The 15,222-nt window shown below is 31.4% G+C and overlaps 1 protein-coding gene across 2 annotated transcripts in view; it reads left to right on the plus strand.

Annotated features, from left to right (window-relative positions):
- Nucleotides 1–15,222, plus strand: part of CDH12 (cadherin 12) — a 1,341,561-nt gene that overhangs the window by 65,849 nt on the left and 1,260,490 nt on the right. The window lies entirely within an intron of this gene.

The raw sequence follows: 15,222 nt of genomic DNA on the forward strand, positions 1-15,222 counted from the left end.
TGAGCTGCCCTTTTTATATGAGGAACCTCTAATGAGGGCACTCTGCCTCAGCTAATTTCAATTACACACCTCAAGCTGGAACTGGATGAATGACTTAGTAAGTATTTTTTAAGGGCCAACCATACTTAGATATGGAACCAACATATGTTCTCTACAAAGTTAACCACTTTAAGCAAACAGATTTCTTCACAAAGGGTGCCAAGGACAGACTTTGTCTGCTTCACATTTTCACCCAGAGCTTTTATGTTCAAATATTCAGAATATATATGTTGCAAGATACATCTCAAATGTACTGAAAACATGTCCATGTTCAGCAGAAACCAAGCATTATTTTGGGGGGTACCACATATCACTGTCTCCTCAGTTAAAATTTAGAATGTTGTGATACTCTTAAGATAAAATAAATTATTGTCCCAAATGGAAAAGGATACAGAGCTGACTGGTCTCACTGAATTAAAGAACTACAAATAATTAGTTACATTTATTCTCAAGTATATCCATGTAGGTTGCAGAATATGTTCAGACTGAATGAAAAAAAAATCTTATTTAATCCAAGATACATTTAATAAACAATACACTGTGCTTTGTACCAAGTCTATGTAACAACCATAGAAAGACAAAATGAAAGATGGACTCATTAGAGTATGAAGGGCTAGACAGTAGAATAAGACAATATGTTAACAGATGAATGATATATGTTTAAAAAAAAAAAAAGGCAGAGAGCACTACCTAGAAATAGAGGGGCCATTTCCCAGAGGAAGTAGAGTATGAGCTGAGCTATGATGAAAGTCAGTGGAGGTAAGGAGAAGCCATGTTCCACAAAGAGGGATAGGGGTTGGAATGGACAGTTCAGGAAATAGTAAGCAGGCCAGTATATCTGGAAGATTGGGGAAGAAAGTGATTTTAAATCAGATCTAATTCTCCTGAACTGGAGAACATTTTGAGGTTGTGTAGATCCTTTATCTTAGGAATTTTCCTCTATCCATAGATAACTTAGGGAGCCTTATTCATTGTAACCATGCAGGCGTACAGGACCTCTGGTACCCTGTGTTCCAGTAGCACCCCATGTTTTCAAAACAAAAACCAAAGAAAAAAGTCCATTAATTGTGGAACTCATCATGAAGTGGAATGTGTCAAGAAGCCATTGTTAATAAGTTTATAGAACTCACTGTGGTCATTACAAATGAGTAAGATTGCTTTAATTTTAGTTATATAAAAAGGAATAATGCTGAAATAATAAAAGTAGCAAAATTTTTAAAAGATAGTAAAATAAACCTTTGTTTTTAAAGTGAAACTGATTCATGAAAGCTCTATTTAGTTAAATATTTTAGTGTTCAGAAGCAAAGTGGATCATTTATAGCTTCTGAAAATAAGGGTTATGGAGAGATAGGTCACCTTTGTAATTCATCAAGAATGATTTAAATCTGTTATGGTATTCAGTAATGTAGTCTCATAAAGCAGGCAATTTGCTTTCTAAAATATCATTTACCTGTGCTTTAAATGACTTCATCATATCTATTTAGACTACGCAATATTGATTCCATTCTCTCTTTGCATGAAGTAGGGAAAGCATGAAGTAAATTGAATGAAAGTGATTAATTCTAATGACTTCGACATTGATTTTTTTTTCAGGTAGCAAATGTACCTTATTCTGCATAATTACACATGATCTTTAATTTAGTGTCCTTTGAACCTTCTCACTAGATGTCAGTGCTTTCTTTTTTTAATATGAGGTATTCTTGGCCTCTAATACTAGCAAATATACTTGTTTTCTAGATTCAGCAAATGAATAAATTTGAAGATGCTAGTTTTTTTGCTTAATTATCAACAATTGTGATTCTGAAAATGAGAGAATTATTAAAATGAGTACCTTTTTTGATAGTATGAGTTGCCTTATTATGTTGAGGAGAGTCTATGCTAACTGATCATACATTCTAGCTAGTACTATCCAGTTAGGGAGGCTTTCAGAATATTAGATTCAATTATATGCTTTGTTCAAAGATCTATTCAAAAATGGAGAAATGTATTACCTAGTTGCCAGGTTGTCTATAGGGTATTGGGTTTTTCTTGTTTTGTTTTGTTCTTTAAAAAAAAGTTTTGAAAGAAGTGTGCTGAAGTATACATACGGGAGAGAGGCATAGAATTCTGTTATATTCCCAATGGATTGTATACTCTTTCAGTATGTATTTACAAATTTTATTAACATTGATTAAAATTCTGATACCTCTCCTCATATTGCTTCTGTTAATTAGTTCTACAAGCCTCCCGGAAAACAAAACAAAGCAAAATAGAATAAAACATAAAACAGTATAAATTTTGGAAATAGAGAGTTTGGATCAGACAGGGATTGGAGTAGAAATGACAAGCCATATTGGTTTGTAAAGAGATAAACAAGTACCAGAGAGTAGTGTGAAATAGAGAGGAAAGAGAGAGAAAATCAGACAGTAAATTAATATTGAAACAATGTTATGGAAAAAGTGTTAGAAAATGTGATGATAGCCACAGATAAAACAATAGAGAAAGAACTTTACATTAATAAGAAATAAAAATTATTATAATTATCATTGAAATAATACAACAAAATACTAGCTAATATTTATACATCATTTTAAAGATTGTAAAAGAGCTTATAAATATCTTATTTTAATATTAAATATAAATATCTTATTATTATATTACATTATAAATATTTTATTTTAATTTTATCATTATAATTTTGTAAAACATCTCAGAAGATTTATCAGCCAAATAATAAACATGTATTAAGTGCCTACCATGTGCCAGGCACTATTCTCAGTGCTATTATTATCCCCATTTACAGATGAGGAAATGGAAGCATAGAGAAATCACTGTGTTGAGGGTCACACAGCTAGTTTCTTGAAATTAAACTTGAGCACATCTTCTGAGTCCAAATTCAATGTTTTATCCAGTCTGCCACCTGGATACCATCTCTAATACTTGCTGTGTGAGTTGGGAGATCACTTAATCTCAAATTCAGTTTATTCATATGTAAAGCAAAGATATTGACTCCAATACCTGCTTCACAGGATCTTTTGAGGCTCAAATATGATAATGTGTATAAAGTGATGTAACCTTTAAACCTAAATTAAATGCCACCTCATTGAAGATATTATTTTAACAGTATTGAAGAGGGGGAGAATACTATGAACTTTTGAGGATTGGAAAAAAGAACTTAAGTGATCTTCAGTAAAGTGACTTAGTTCCAACAGGAATAAGTTAAGTCAAAATTAATCTCATATCAACAGCTATTTATAGAATACCCACAATGTTTTCAATATTCTGCTAGGTTGTGAAGATACAAAGAGAGGAATAACATGATACTTGTCTCAGTTTTTCATTGTGCAAGTGTAGACACCATACACACACACACACACACACACACACACACATATATGCCAAATATATGTAAAACAAGCCATTTTGATGACTTAGGGCAACAGAAGGTAGAGCTATCAGCTCTCCTGGTAAAATGCAATGTTTGAATTTTCCCTTAAAATGAACTTATAATTTGAGATGAGAAAGGTATCCACTCTAGATATAATAGACATTATATAGGTTCAAATAATAGTGATGAATATGATGAAAAACAGGATAAATTTTCTTGTCCACACACGTCAAGATAAAGTATAATAAATATATAACTTAAAAAAGTTATTTGGGGCCAGGTTGCGAAATATTAAACAGAGGAGTTTGGAGGTTTTTGTTTTTGGTTTTGTTTTTGGTTTTCCCTAGCGCCAATATATTTTGGAGCTCTAGTAGAGGTATGATGTACTCAGATTTTCATTTTAGTGACATAACTTTGGCAATGGAATGTAATAAAATAAGAAGAGACCCAAAGCCAGAAGACCAATTAAGAGGGTATCTATTACTGTAGTCTAGATGAAAGGTGATAAGGATATGAAATAATATATCTGCTATAGATAGTAATTGAAGAGTTTAGATGTGAGAGATGTTATAGAAGTAGAAATTACAACATTTTGAAACTATATTGGAGAGAAGAGAGTGGGTATTTATGGTTCAAAGTCAAGATTTTATCCTGGGAGACTGGAATGACAACATGCATAGAAATAAGATCAGAAGAGAGGCAATTGTGGGGAGGAAGGCTACTGAGTTATTCTTAAATTGATATAGACTTAACAGTTTGCATTCGTGTGTGTGTGTGTGTGTGTGTGTGTGTGTGTGTGTACACATAAATGTATCTATCACTATATGTATCTATCTATACATATATTAAGTACATTTTGATAATGCATATACATGAATGGCAACATAAAAGACATATCCAGTTTAGCCAAAATTTATTAATTATATAAGTAAAAGGCAAGAGATTGAAGGAAATAGTAAGTATGTGAATAAGTAGAAAATTTGTCTTAGAGTCAGGACAACTAGATTTAAGTTTTTCCTCAGTTTCTGTTCTTTATATTTTCTCCTTTCCAGTGTAGTGGTTTACTTTATTTTCTAAGAAAACTCCCTAAGTCCCAAAAACTAGGCAGTTAATAATAAGTTTATAATATATCCTTAAAAAGTTTAGAAATAAGATCTTCTTTTTGTTCTGGGGGAAAAAAAGAAATTCTTAGATTATTTTTGTACTTATTAGTTTTTAATTTTTTTCCAGTTACAAGTAAAGGTAGTTTTCAATCATTTTAGTAAGATTTAAGGTCTGGATTTTTCTCCTTCCTTTTCTTTCCTTTCCCCCTCCCCAGTATAGCAAGAAGATATGAGTTATACATGTAAAATCATGTTAAGTATTCCCAGATTAAATACACGTGTTAGGAAAGAAGACTCAGAACAAAGGAGAAAAAAATGAGAAAAAAATTAAAACTGAGAATAGTGGTAGTTCTTTCTCTGAATGTAGTTAGCATTTTCCATCACGAGTCTTCTGGAATTCTCTTAGGTCATTATATTGTTGAGAAGAGCTAAGTCCACTATAGCTGATCATCACACAGTGTTATTGTAACTGTGTACAGTATTTTCCTTGTTCTGTTCTCTTCACTCATAATCAGATTATGTTCTTTTCAGGTTTTTTTTTTGAAATCCACCTGCTCATCATTTCTTATGGAGCATTAGGATTCCATCACATTTAGATATCACAACTTGTTTAGGTATTCCCTAATTGATGGGCATTCTCTAAATTTAATATTTTGCCACCATGATCTGCTATAAATATTTTTGCCTATATAGGACCTTTTATGTTTTTTATCTCTTTGGGACATAGATCTAGTAGTGTTATATTGCTGGATTAAAGTGTATATACAGTTTTATAGACCTTTGGCCATAGTTCCAAATTGCTCTTCAGAATGGTTGAATCTGTTCACAATTTTAGGACCAATGTATTAGTGTAATAGTTTTCCCACATATCCTCCATCATTTATTGTTTTATTTTTCTGTCATATTAGCCAAACTAATGTATCAGGTAATATCTCAGAGTTCTTTTAATTGGCATTTTTCTAATCTATAGTGATTTAGAGCATTTTTTTTCATATGACCATAGATAGCTTTAATTTAATTTCTTCATCTGGAAACTATTTATATTCTTTGACCATTTCTCAATTGGGGAATTACTTGTATTCTATAAAATATAAATTATCAAATTATAAATTTGATTCAGTTTTCTATTTATTTTAGAAATGAAGACATTATCAGAAACACAGGCTGTAAAAATTGTTTCCCAGTTGTTTGCTTTCCTTCCAATCTTGCTTGCATTGGTTTTGTTTGTGCAAAACCTTTTAAAATATGATATAACCAAAATTATCAGTTTTTCATTTCATAATGTTCATAACTCCATAGGTCTGAAAAGTAAACTATTTCTCATTCTCCTAATTTGCTTATGGCATCACTTTTTATGTCTAAATCATGTACCCATTTTGACTTTATTTTGGTTATAAAGTAAGTAGTCTTAATGCTTGAGATTTTCTTCTATTAAAATGTCTACTGGAAAGAAATAGCAAATAATGATAATTTCCTGCTTTAAATACTACAACTTTAAAACACACATGCATATATGCATGTATGCATATATGTATGTATATGCATTATATACACATACATTAATTTAAACTCAATATAAGTAGAAGGAAGAAGAATGGGAAAAGTAACATTAGATTAAATTAGAAGAAGCAGTCTCAAAACTTTGGAGATCATTGTTCTATTTAAGTTATATTTTATGAAAAGATACACTTGGAAGTAGAGAATAATATTATAAGGCTATAGTAAAGATTTTAAGATGCTTAGTATAGAGACATGGAAATTTAAAGAGATGGTGATATTTCTCTTCAAGTAAGTACTTGAATGATTGCCTTGTGAAAAAAGGGATAAGATCTGTTCTGCTTGACCCTAGAAAGCACTTCTAGGAACATTTTATTGTGGCCAGCTGAAAATTATAAGTAGACAAGTTAAGACTTGAGGTAAAAAAAAAAGTCTAAGGTTTACACCTGTATGAAAATATAAAGGGCTACATTGGGCAATGATAGAAATCCTGTTCTTAGATCTTCAATCTGAAGAACTTTTTGTTGGAAAGAATGAAGAGAAGATCCTTGGTCTAGTACATGTTGGAAAAGATTTCTTCAGTGTTCAAAATTCAGTGATAACTATCTTTCCTGAAAATGCATTCCAGAATCAGAGTTGAGGAAACGATAGATTCTAGGCAACAAGTTCAGCATTTATGAAGATGTGAAAGTCAAGTATGACTATATCTAGGAATTAAGTCAGAGTGGAATATAAAGTATAATGAAATGAGGCAAGAAAGATAGGTGGAAGCAAAATTGTGGAAAGTCTAAAATGACAGTATACATATACATATGTGTGTGTGTGTGTGTGTGTGTGTGTGTGTATAGTCCTAAAGGCAGAAAAGAACCATTATAGATTTTATAGTAGGGAAGTGGCATCTGTCTTTTAGTAATTTGATAACTATTTGAATTGGATTTCAAAAGAAAAACACTGAAGGAGGGAAAGGCAAAAGAAAAAAAATATTGCATTATGTCTTAAATGAGTGTCACTGAAGGTCTGAATAAAGGATGGTTGTTCTTTTCCTTCTATGAAGAGAGAAAGGAGCATATGTAAGAAATTTTGTCAAGGTAGGATCATCCAGAATTGGTACTTGTGTGACCTTGCATAAAGCCCTTTACCTTTCAATTAAGGTAATTTTTGGCAGATTTACAGAAGCATAAGTTGCAGAACAGGTGCCAACCTACATTGGTAGCAGGTTTTAAAAATTCCTTAAATCAGTAACATGGGTATAGGACCACATCCGATAATTACATAATTTCCTATTACCTCCGTAGCCTGTAACCTTCCCCATGTATAAAGCACTTTCTATATTTGGTATATCTTCATTCTGCATCATCTCATTTCATTCTGACAGTATGATAATATAGGAATCAAATGTCCTTTGAATAATTTGTGTGTGTTCCATGAATTTAAGCTAAAAAAAATTGAAAAAAGAATCAGAAATTATTTTCCAAATGGGAAAGGATATAGGTGCATAGGATATAGAACTGTAGAGTTATTTTGTTGAACTCCTTTGATATTGTTGCTTAGTCATTTCTATTGTGACAAATTCTTCATTATTTCATTTAGGGTTTTCTTGGCAAAGACATCAGAGTGGTTTGCCATTTTTTATTCAGTACATTTTACAGATGAGAAACTGAGGGAAACATGGTTAAATGGCTTGCTCAGGATCACGTAGGTAGTAAGTACCAGAGGCCATATTGGAGCTCACAAAGATAACTGACTGGAGTCAGGTCCAGTGCTGTATCCATCATGCCATGTGGCTGCCTATCTTTACTTTACAGATAGGCAAACTAAAACCCAGGAGGGGAAATGAAATTAATAGTCACAAAAATAGAAATACAATAATTCAGATTCAGATTCTCCAACTCCAACTCTCTACCCTTCCTTCACAGCTATCTTAGAGGTAATTCATGCACAGTATAGGCTTCCATGAATGAAACATAAATTTTTGTTAAACCATGAAGCTGAAAAATATTAGTGATTGTGATTGCCATAGAGTAAGGGTCCTTAACCAGAGGTCCATGGATCTTGTAATTTATACATATTTTATGCTTTGAATGCATCATTTTAAGGCATCTATGGACTTCACTAGATAGTCAAAGCAGTCAATGATACAAAATTAAAATTAATAATCCCTGAAAGATTGATTAAATTAATTTTTAGTTCTTCCTTCATGGATTTTGTTTGTATTTTACTCACATTTTAGTATATTATCTTTATGATATGCTTTTGATGGAACTATTTATTATCTATAGCATTTTACATTAAAGCAATATGTGGCAAAAGAGATAGATCATTGAGCCTTAAGTCAAAAAAACATGCATTCAAATCTGGCCTCAGACATTTAAATATTGTTTGATTCTAGGGTAAGTCACTTAAATTCGGTGTATCTCAGCTTTCTCATATGTAAAATGTGGACAAAAATAACACTTATATCCCAAGGTTTCCATGATGATCAACTAAGGTAATTGTGAATTGTTTATGTTCCTGGCAGATAATGAGGACTATCTCAATGTTAGCTATAATGAAGATGACAGTGTTTGCCATATTTCTAAAATGAGCTTCTTTAAACTTGAACAAGAGAAATAGTGGTACATTGATGTGCCCATAAATTTGTTTGCATGCTGTCTCTCCATTTAAATTGTAAATCCCTTGAGTTTAAGAATAGTTTTTGTCCCTTTTTTGTCTCCAAAGTCTTTAGCACAGTATCTCATACATAGTTAATAAATGTTCATGGATTGATTGTGAGAGTTATTTTCCCCCTTATCTAATAGGACTTAGGAAGTTTTTGATTCATTGGATAGACATCAAAGATCTTATCTTTGTATCATGATAAGGAAAACATTAATTAAATATTTTTGTGATTAGAAATTATATACTCGATATTTCACTTAATGAAGGCAAATATTATGAATCAATAGTGTAGCCTAATAATAAATAATAAAGCTTATGCTATCCTAGACTGCTTTCTGAAAGGTATTGTCTATCAGACAAGGGAGATGATGATCTTGTTAGACTGCCCCAGCCACACAACAGCAGGACTATTGAATTTAAGTCTGGTATCACATTTTAGTAACAGCACTGCTAAATAGAATATCTAGACAAGGGCAAATGGGATGGTGTAGGGTCCCAATTCCTTGCCTATGGCAACTGAAGCTGAAGAACGATAGAAGTTTAGTGTTGTTCTACTTCTGCAGTACTTGTAATTGCAGAGTGAACATTACATTTGTTCAGATGGATACTTGATGGAAAGAAAACACTTCCTAATAATTAAATCTATAACAAAGTGGAATAGTTTACCTTAAGAAATAGTGTGTTTGGGGCAGCTAGGTGGTGCAGTGGATACAGCACCAGCCCTGAAGTAAGAAGGACCTGAATTCAAATCTGGCCTCAGACACTTGACATGTCCTAGCTGTATGACCCTGAGCAAGTTTCTTAACCCCAGTTGCCTCAGGGGAAAAAAATAGTGTTGGTCATTAGCATTCTTTGGGTAAAGGCTGGATAATCATTTGTCAGGTATGTCTTAAAAGATATTTTTGTTCAAATTGTAAGTGATTGGACTAGATGGTACCCCTGCTTCTTACAGGTTGGGATTCTGTGAAAGTGAGCAAAGAAATAGTAGTTAACATCTATTTTTAGACGTGAATATTCTCCTCTGCATCTGTGTGTGCGTGTATTTCTCCTCATCCTCCTAAAAAAAAACCCCTAAAATAGACGTTATTTGAGGTACTATTTTTTGAAAAAAATATACTCCATACTGTAATATTTAAAAATATATCATTTGTAGTCTTCACTGGGAAGAATTATAATATTTTGATACTTTTAGATATCTAAATTAAGTTAAAAAGAAGAGAGATTAAAATGTATTTTTATTTCTAAAATATTCCTCACAATAGCAAATGGTCACTGATTAAGAATAAAAGTGTAAGAGCTTTGTTGTTCCTCCCTCCATATCCTACATTCATGTGAAAGCTTCCAACCCATCAACTCTACTAAGTTAATAAAAATATATTTATATAAAAATGATCAAAAGTGCTATATATATGTATATATTTGTATATTATATATATATACATATATATATATGTATATATATATATATATAAAAGTTATAAATTAGGAGTAATTTACAATGCATTTAAATCACTACAAGGCACTTTCATCACTAACCACTGAATGTGCATATTCACTTTAGGGGAGCCCATATTTTATTATAAGAATGTTTGTAATGGCCCTATAACATTTATGTTTTCATGGTGTGTATTCTAAATGCTTTATCAAGTACTAATAACAGTACTCATTACAAATTAATTTTCTTCACAGAGAGAATAAACATTTTATATCCTTAGCTGAGTGACTTCAGTATATATAAGCTTTTGTTTTAGTGAATTTCTCAAAAAGTTTTAGCTTGATAATAAGGGGGTAATGTTTAGAAAACACACTGAGAAATGTATGGGTATTTTAAAAATCCCTTATAATATTATTCAGAAGCAAAATGATAACATTTCATATAAGCATATTCATTTGGAAGTAAGCATTTTAATGTTTTATTGGATTCATATATGCAAAAGTGTGTGTGTGTGTGTGTGTGTGTGTGTGTGTGTAAAATAGTAAAGATTTTGCACCATTACTTATGGAAAATACTTAGATGTTAATACTTTCTTTTCTTTACTAATCCCATGAAGAGTTGTTTAAGTATCTAAGTAGCATGATCTTTTACATTAAGAACCATTTCTTATACCCAATTCTGTTCCTGTTTAAGGTTATTTTAAAATAAGCATTCCCTTTCTTTACTAAACATGAAATCGTTTTCTTTTTCTATTTCTTTTTTTTAATTTGTTTTTATTTTAATGAAAAATGCAAGAAATTGACAAGCTCTTTTGGATTGAACAAGTCAATTAACATTTATTAAGTATTTACTATGTGGCAAGCACTATGCTAAGCCCTGCAAATACAGAAAAAGTCAAACATTGAATTGCAGAAATCTTAATAAGTCAATTAATTGATTGTTATTATTACCTTTAGAATTTGAAATTCTTTCCTGAGCATGCATTTGAGAATGATGCAATATGGGGTGCCCCTAAAAAGCAAACTCAGTGGATACTACCTTAGCTTTCTTTTTTTATTTTTTATTATAACTTTTTATTTACAAAACATATGCATGCATAGTTTTTCAACATTGAGCCTTGCAAACCCTTCTATTCCAACTTTCCCTCTATTTTCCCTCATCCTTCCCCTAGATGGCAGGTAGTCCAATTCATATTAAATATGTTAAAATATATGTTAAATACAATATATGTATACATATTTATACAGTTATATTGGTGCTCAAGAACGATCAGATCAAGAAAGAAGGTAAGAAAAAAAATCTGAGAAGGAAAACAAAAATACAAGCAAACCATAACAGAAAGAATGGAAATGCTATATTTTGGTCCACACTCACTTCCCATAGTTCTCTATCTGGGTGTAGCTGATTTTCTTTATTACTGAGCAGTTGGAACTGGTTTGGATCATTGCATTGTTGAAGAGGGTCATGTCCATCAGAATTGATCATCATATAATATTGAAATATACAATGCTCTCCTGGTTCTGCTCATTTCACTTAGCATCAGTTCATGTCAGTCTCTCCTGCCCTCTCTGAAATTATCCTGCTGGTCATGTCTTATAGAACAATAATATTCCATAACATTTATGTATCACAATTTCTTCAGCTATTCTCCAACTTATGGGCATCCATTCAATTTCCAATTTATAGCCAGTGCAAAAGAGGGTTGCCATAAACATTGTTGTACATAAAGGTCCCTTTCCCTTCTTTAAGATCCCTCTGGGATATAATGCCAGTAATAACACTGCTGCATCAAAGGGTATGTACAATTTGATAATTTTTTGGGCATAGCTCCAAATTGCTCTCCAGAATGGTTGGATCCTTTCACAATTCCACCAAATATATCAGTGTCCCAATTTTCCCACATTCCCTCAAACATTCAGCATTATCTTTCCTGGCATTTTAGCCAATCTGAGAGGTGTGTAGTGGTATCTCAGAGCTGTCTTAATTTGCATTTCTCTGATCAATAATAATTTGGAACACTTTCATATGGGTAGAAATAGTTTCAATTTCATCATCTGAAAATTGTCTGTTCATATCCTTTTCCAATTTATCAATTGGAGAATGGTTTGATTTCTTATAAATTAGAGTCAATTCTCTATGTTTTAGAAATAAGGCCTTTATCAGAACCTTTGACTGTAAAAATGTTTTCTCAGTTTATTGCTTACCTTCTTATCCTGTCTTTATTAGTTTGGTTTGTACAAAACAAATTTAACTTAATATAATCAAAATTTTCTATTTTGTGATCAATAATGATCTCTAGTTCTTCTTTGGTAACAAATTCCTTCCTCCTCCACAGGTCTGAGAGGTAAATGATCCTATGTTCCTGTAATTTATTATAAGATTATAATCTTATTCTTTATGCCTAAATCAAGAAATCATTTTGATTTTATCTTGGTTTATGGTGTTAAGTGTGGGTCAATGCTTAGTTTCTACCACACTAGTTTCCAATTTTCCCAGAATTTTTGTCAAATAGTGAATTCTTATCACAAAATTTGGGGTCTTTGGGTTTGTCAAATACTAGATTGCTATAGTAATTGACTATTTTGTCCTGTGAAGCTAACCTATTCCACTGATCAACTAGTCTATTTCTTAGCCAATACCAAATGGTTTTGGTGACTGCTGCTTTATAATAGAATTTTAGATCTGGTACAGGTAGGCCACCTTAATTTGATTTTTTTTTCCATTAGTTCCATTGAAATTTGTGATGTTTTGTTCTTCCAGATGAATTTTGTTGTTAGTTTGTCTAGGTCAGTAAAATAGTTTCTTGGGAGTCTGATTGGTATAGCACTAAATAAATAGATTAGTTGAGGTAGTATTTTCATCTTTTTTTTTTTTAATACTCCCTCTACCTATCCAAGAGCACTTACTATTTTTCCAGTTGTTTAGATCTGATGGTATTTATGTGGAAACTGTTTTGTAGTTTTGCTTATATAGTTCCTGACTTTCCTTTGGCAGATAGATTCCCAAATATTTTATACTATAGGCAGTTATTTCAAATGGAACTTCTTTTTGTATCTCTTGTTGGATTTTTTTTAGTGATGTATAAAAAAGGCTAATGATTTATGTGGATTTATTTTGTATCCTGCAACTTTGCTAAAGTGTGAATTTTTTCTAATAGCTTTTTAGTAGATTCTCTTGGGTTCTCTAAGTATACCATCATGTCATCTGCAAAGAGGGATAATTTGGTTTCCTCACTATTTATTTTAATTCCTTTAATCTCTTTTTCATCTCTTATTGCCTAAGCTAACAGTTCTAATACAGTATTTAATAGAAATATTGATAGTGGACAACCTTGTTTCATTCCTGAGCTTATTTGGCATGATTTCAGTTCATCCCCATTACATATGATGCTTATTGATGGTTTTAAATAGATGCTACTGCCTAATTTAAGGAAAAGTCCATTTATTCTTATGCTCTCTAGTGTTTTTAATAGGAATGGGTGTTGGATTTTATCAAATGTTTTTTTCCTGCATCTATTGAGATAATCATATGGCTTTTGTTAATTTGGTTATTGATATAGCCAATTATGCTAATAGTTTTCTTAATATTGAACCAGCCCTGCATTCCTGGTATAAATCCTACTTAATCATGGTATATTATCCTGTGGATAATTTTCTGTAATCTTTTTGCTAATATTTTATTTAAGATCTTTTCATTGATATTCATTAGGGAGATTGGTCTAATTTTCTTTCTTTCTTTTTGTCCTATCTGTTTAGGTATCAGTACCATGTTTGTGTCATAAAAGGAATGTAGTAGAACTCCTTCAATCTCTATTTTTTTCAGATAGTTTATATAGCATTGGAGTTCATTGTTCTTTAAATGTTTGGTAGAATTCACATATAAATTCATCTGGTCCTGAGGATTTTTTTTTTATTAGGGATTTGATTAATAACTAGTTCTATTTCTTTTTATAAAATGGACTGTTTAAGCAATTTACTTCTTCCTCTGTTAATCCTGGGTAGCCTATATTTTTGAAGATATTCATGCATTTCCCTTAAATTATCAAATTTGTTGGCATAAAGTTGAGCAAAGTAACTCCTAATTATTGCTCTCATTTCTTCTTTATGAGTGGAAAGTTCTCCCTTTTCATTTTTAAGACTAACAATTTGATTTTCCTCTATCCTATTTCTAATCAAATTTACAAAAGGTTTATCTATTTTGTTTTTTTTCATAAAACCAACTTTTAGTATTATTTATTAATTCAATAGTTATTTTGCTTTCAGTTTTTAAATCTCTCCTTTTCTTTTTAGAATTTCAATTTAATGTTTGAGTGGGGGGTTTTAACTTGATATTTTTCTAACCTTTTTAGATGCAAACCTAATTTATTAATCTTTTTTTTTTCCCCTCTATTTTATGCAAGTAAGTCTCTAGAGACATAAAATTTCCTCTTCTTAGTGCTTTGGCTGCATTCCATTTTCTTGGGTGAAATTATTAATTGTGTCTATGATTTGCTGTTTCACTCATTCATTCTTTAGGATTAGATTATTTAATTCCCAATTATTTTTTGGTCTATTTCCCCCTGGCTTTTATTTAATGTAGTTTTTTTTTTTTTTTTTTTTTTTTTTTATTGCAATGTGATCTGAAAAGGATGCATTTGCTATTTCTGCCTTTCTGCATTTGAATTCGAGGTTTTTATATAGGTTCTGTGAACTGCCAAGAAGAAAGTATATGCCTTTCTGTCTCCATTCAGTTTTCTTCAAAGATCTATCATACCTAACTTTTCTTGTGTTCTTTTTACCTCTTTAACTTCTTTCTTATTTATTTTGTCATTTGATTTATCTAGTTCTGAGATGAATACATGGATGAGATCTCCCAGTATTATAGTTTTGCTGTCTATTCCTTCTTGCAGCTCTCTTAGCTTCTCCTTTAGGAATTTAGATGCTATAAATAACATTTGGTGCATATATGTGTAGTACTGATATTTCTTCATTATCTATGCTACCTTTTAACAAGATATAGTTTCCTTCCTCGTCCCTTTTAATTAAGTAGATTTTTGCTTTTATTTGATCTGAGATCAGGATGGCTACCTCTGCTTTTTGACTTCACCTGAAGAATAGTAGATTTGCTCCAGCCTTTTACCTTTA

Source organism: Sminthopsis crassicaudata, chromosome 1 (assembly GCF_048593235.1).
Source record: "Sminthopsis crassicaudata isolate SCR6 chromosome 1, ASM4859323v1, whole genome shotgun sequence".
Lineage (NCBI taxonomy): Eukaryota > Metazoa > Chordata > Mammalia > Dasyuromorphia > Dasyuridae > Sminthopsis > Sminthopsis crassicaudata.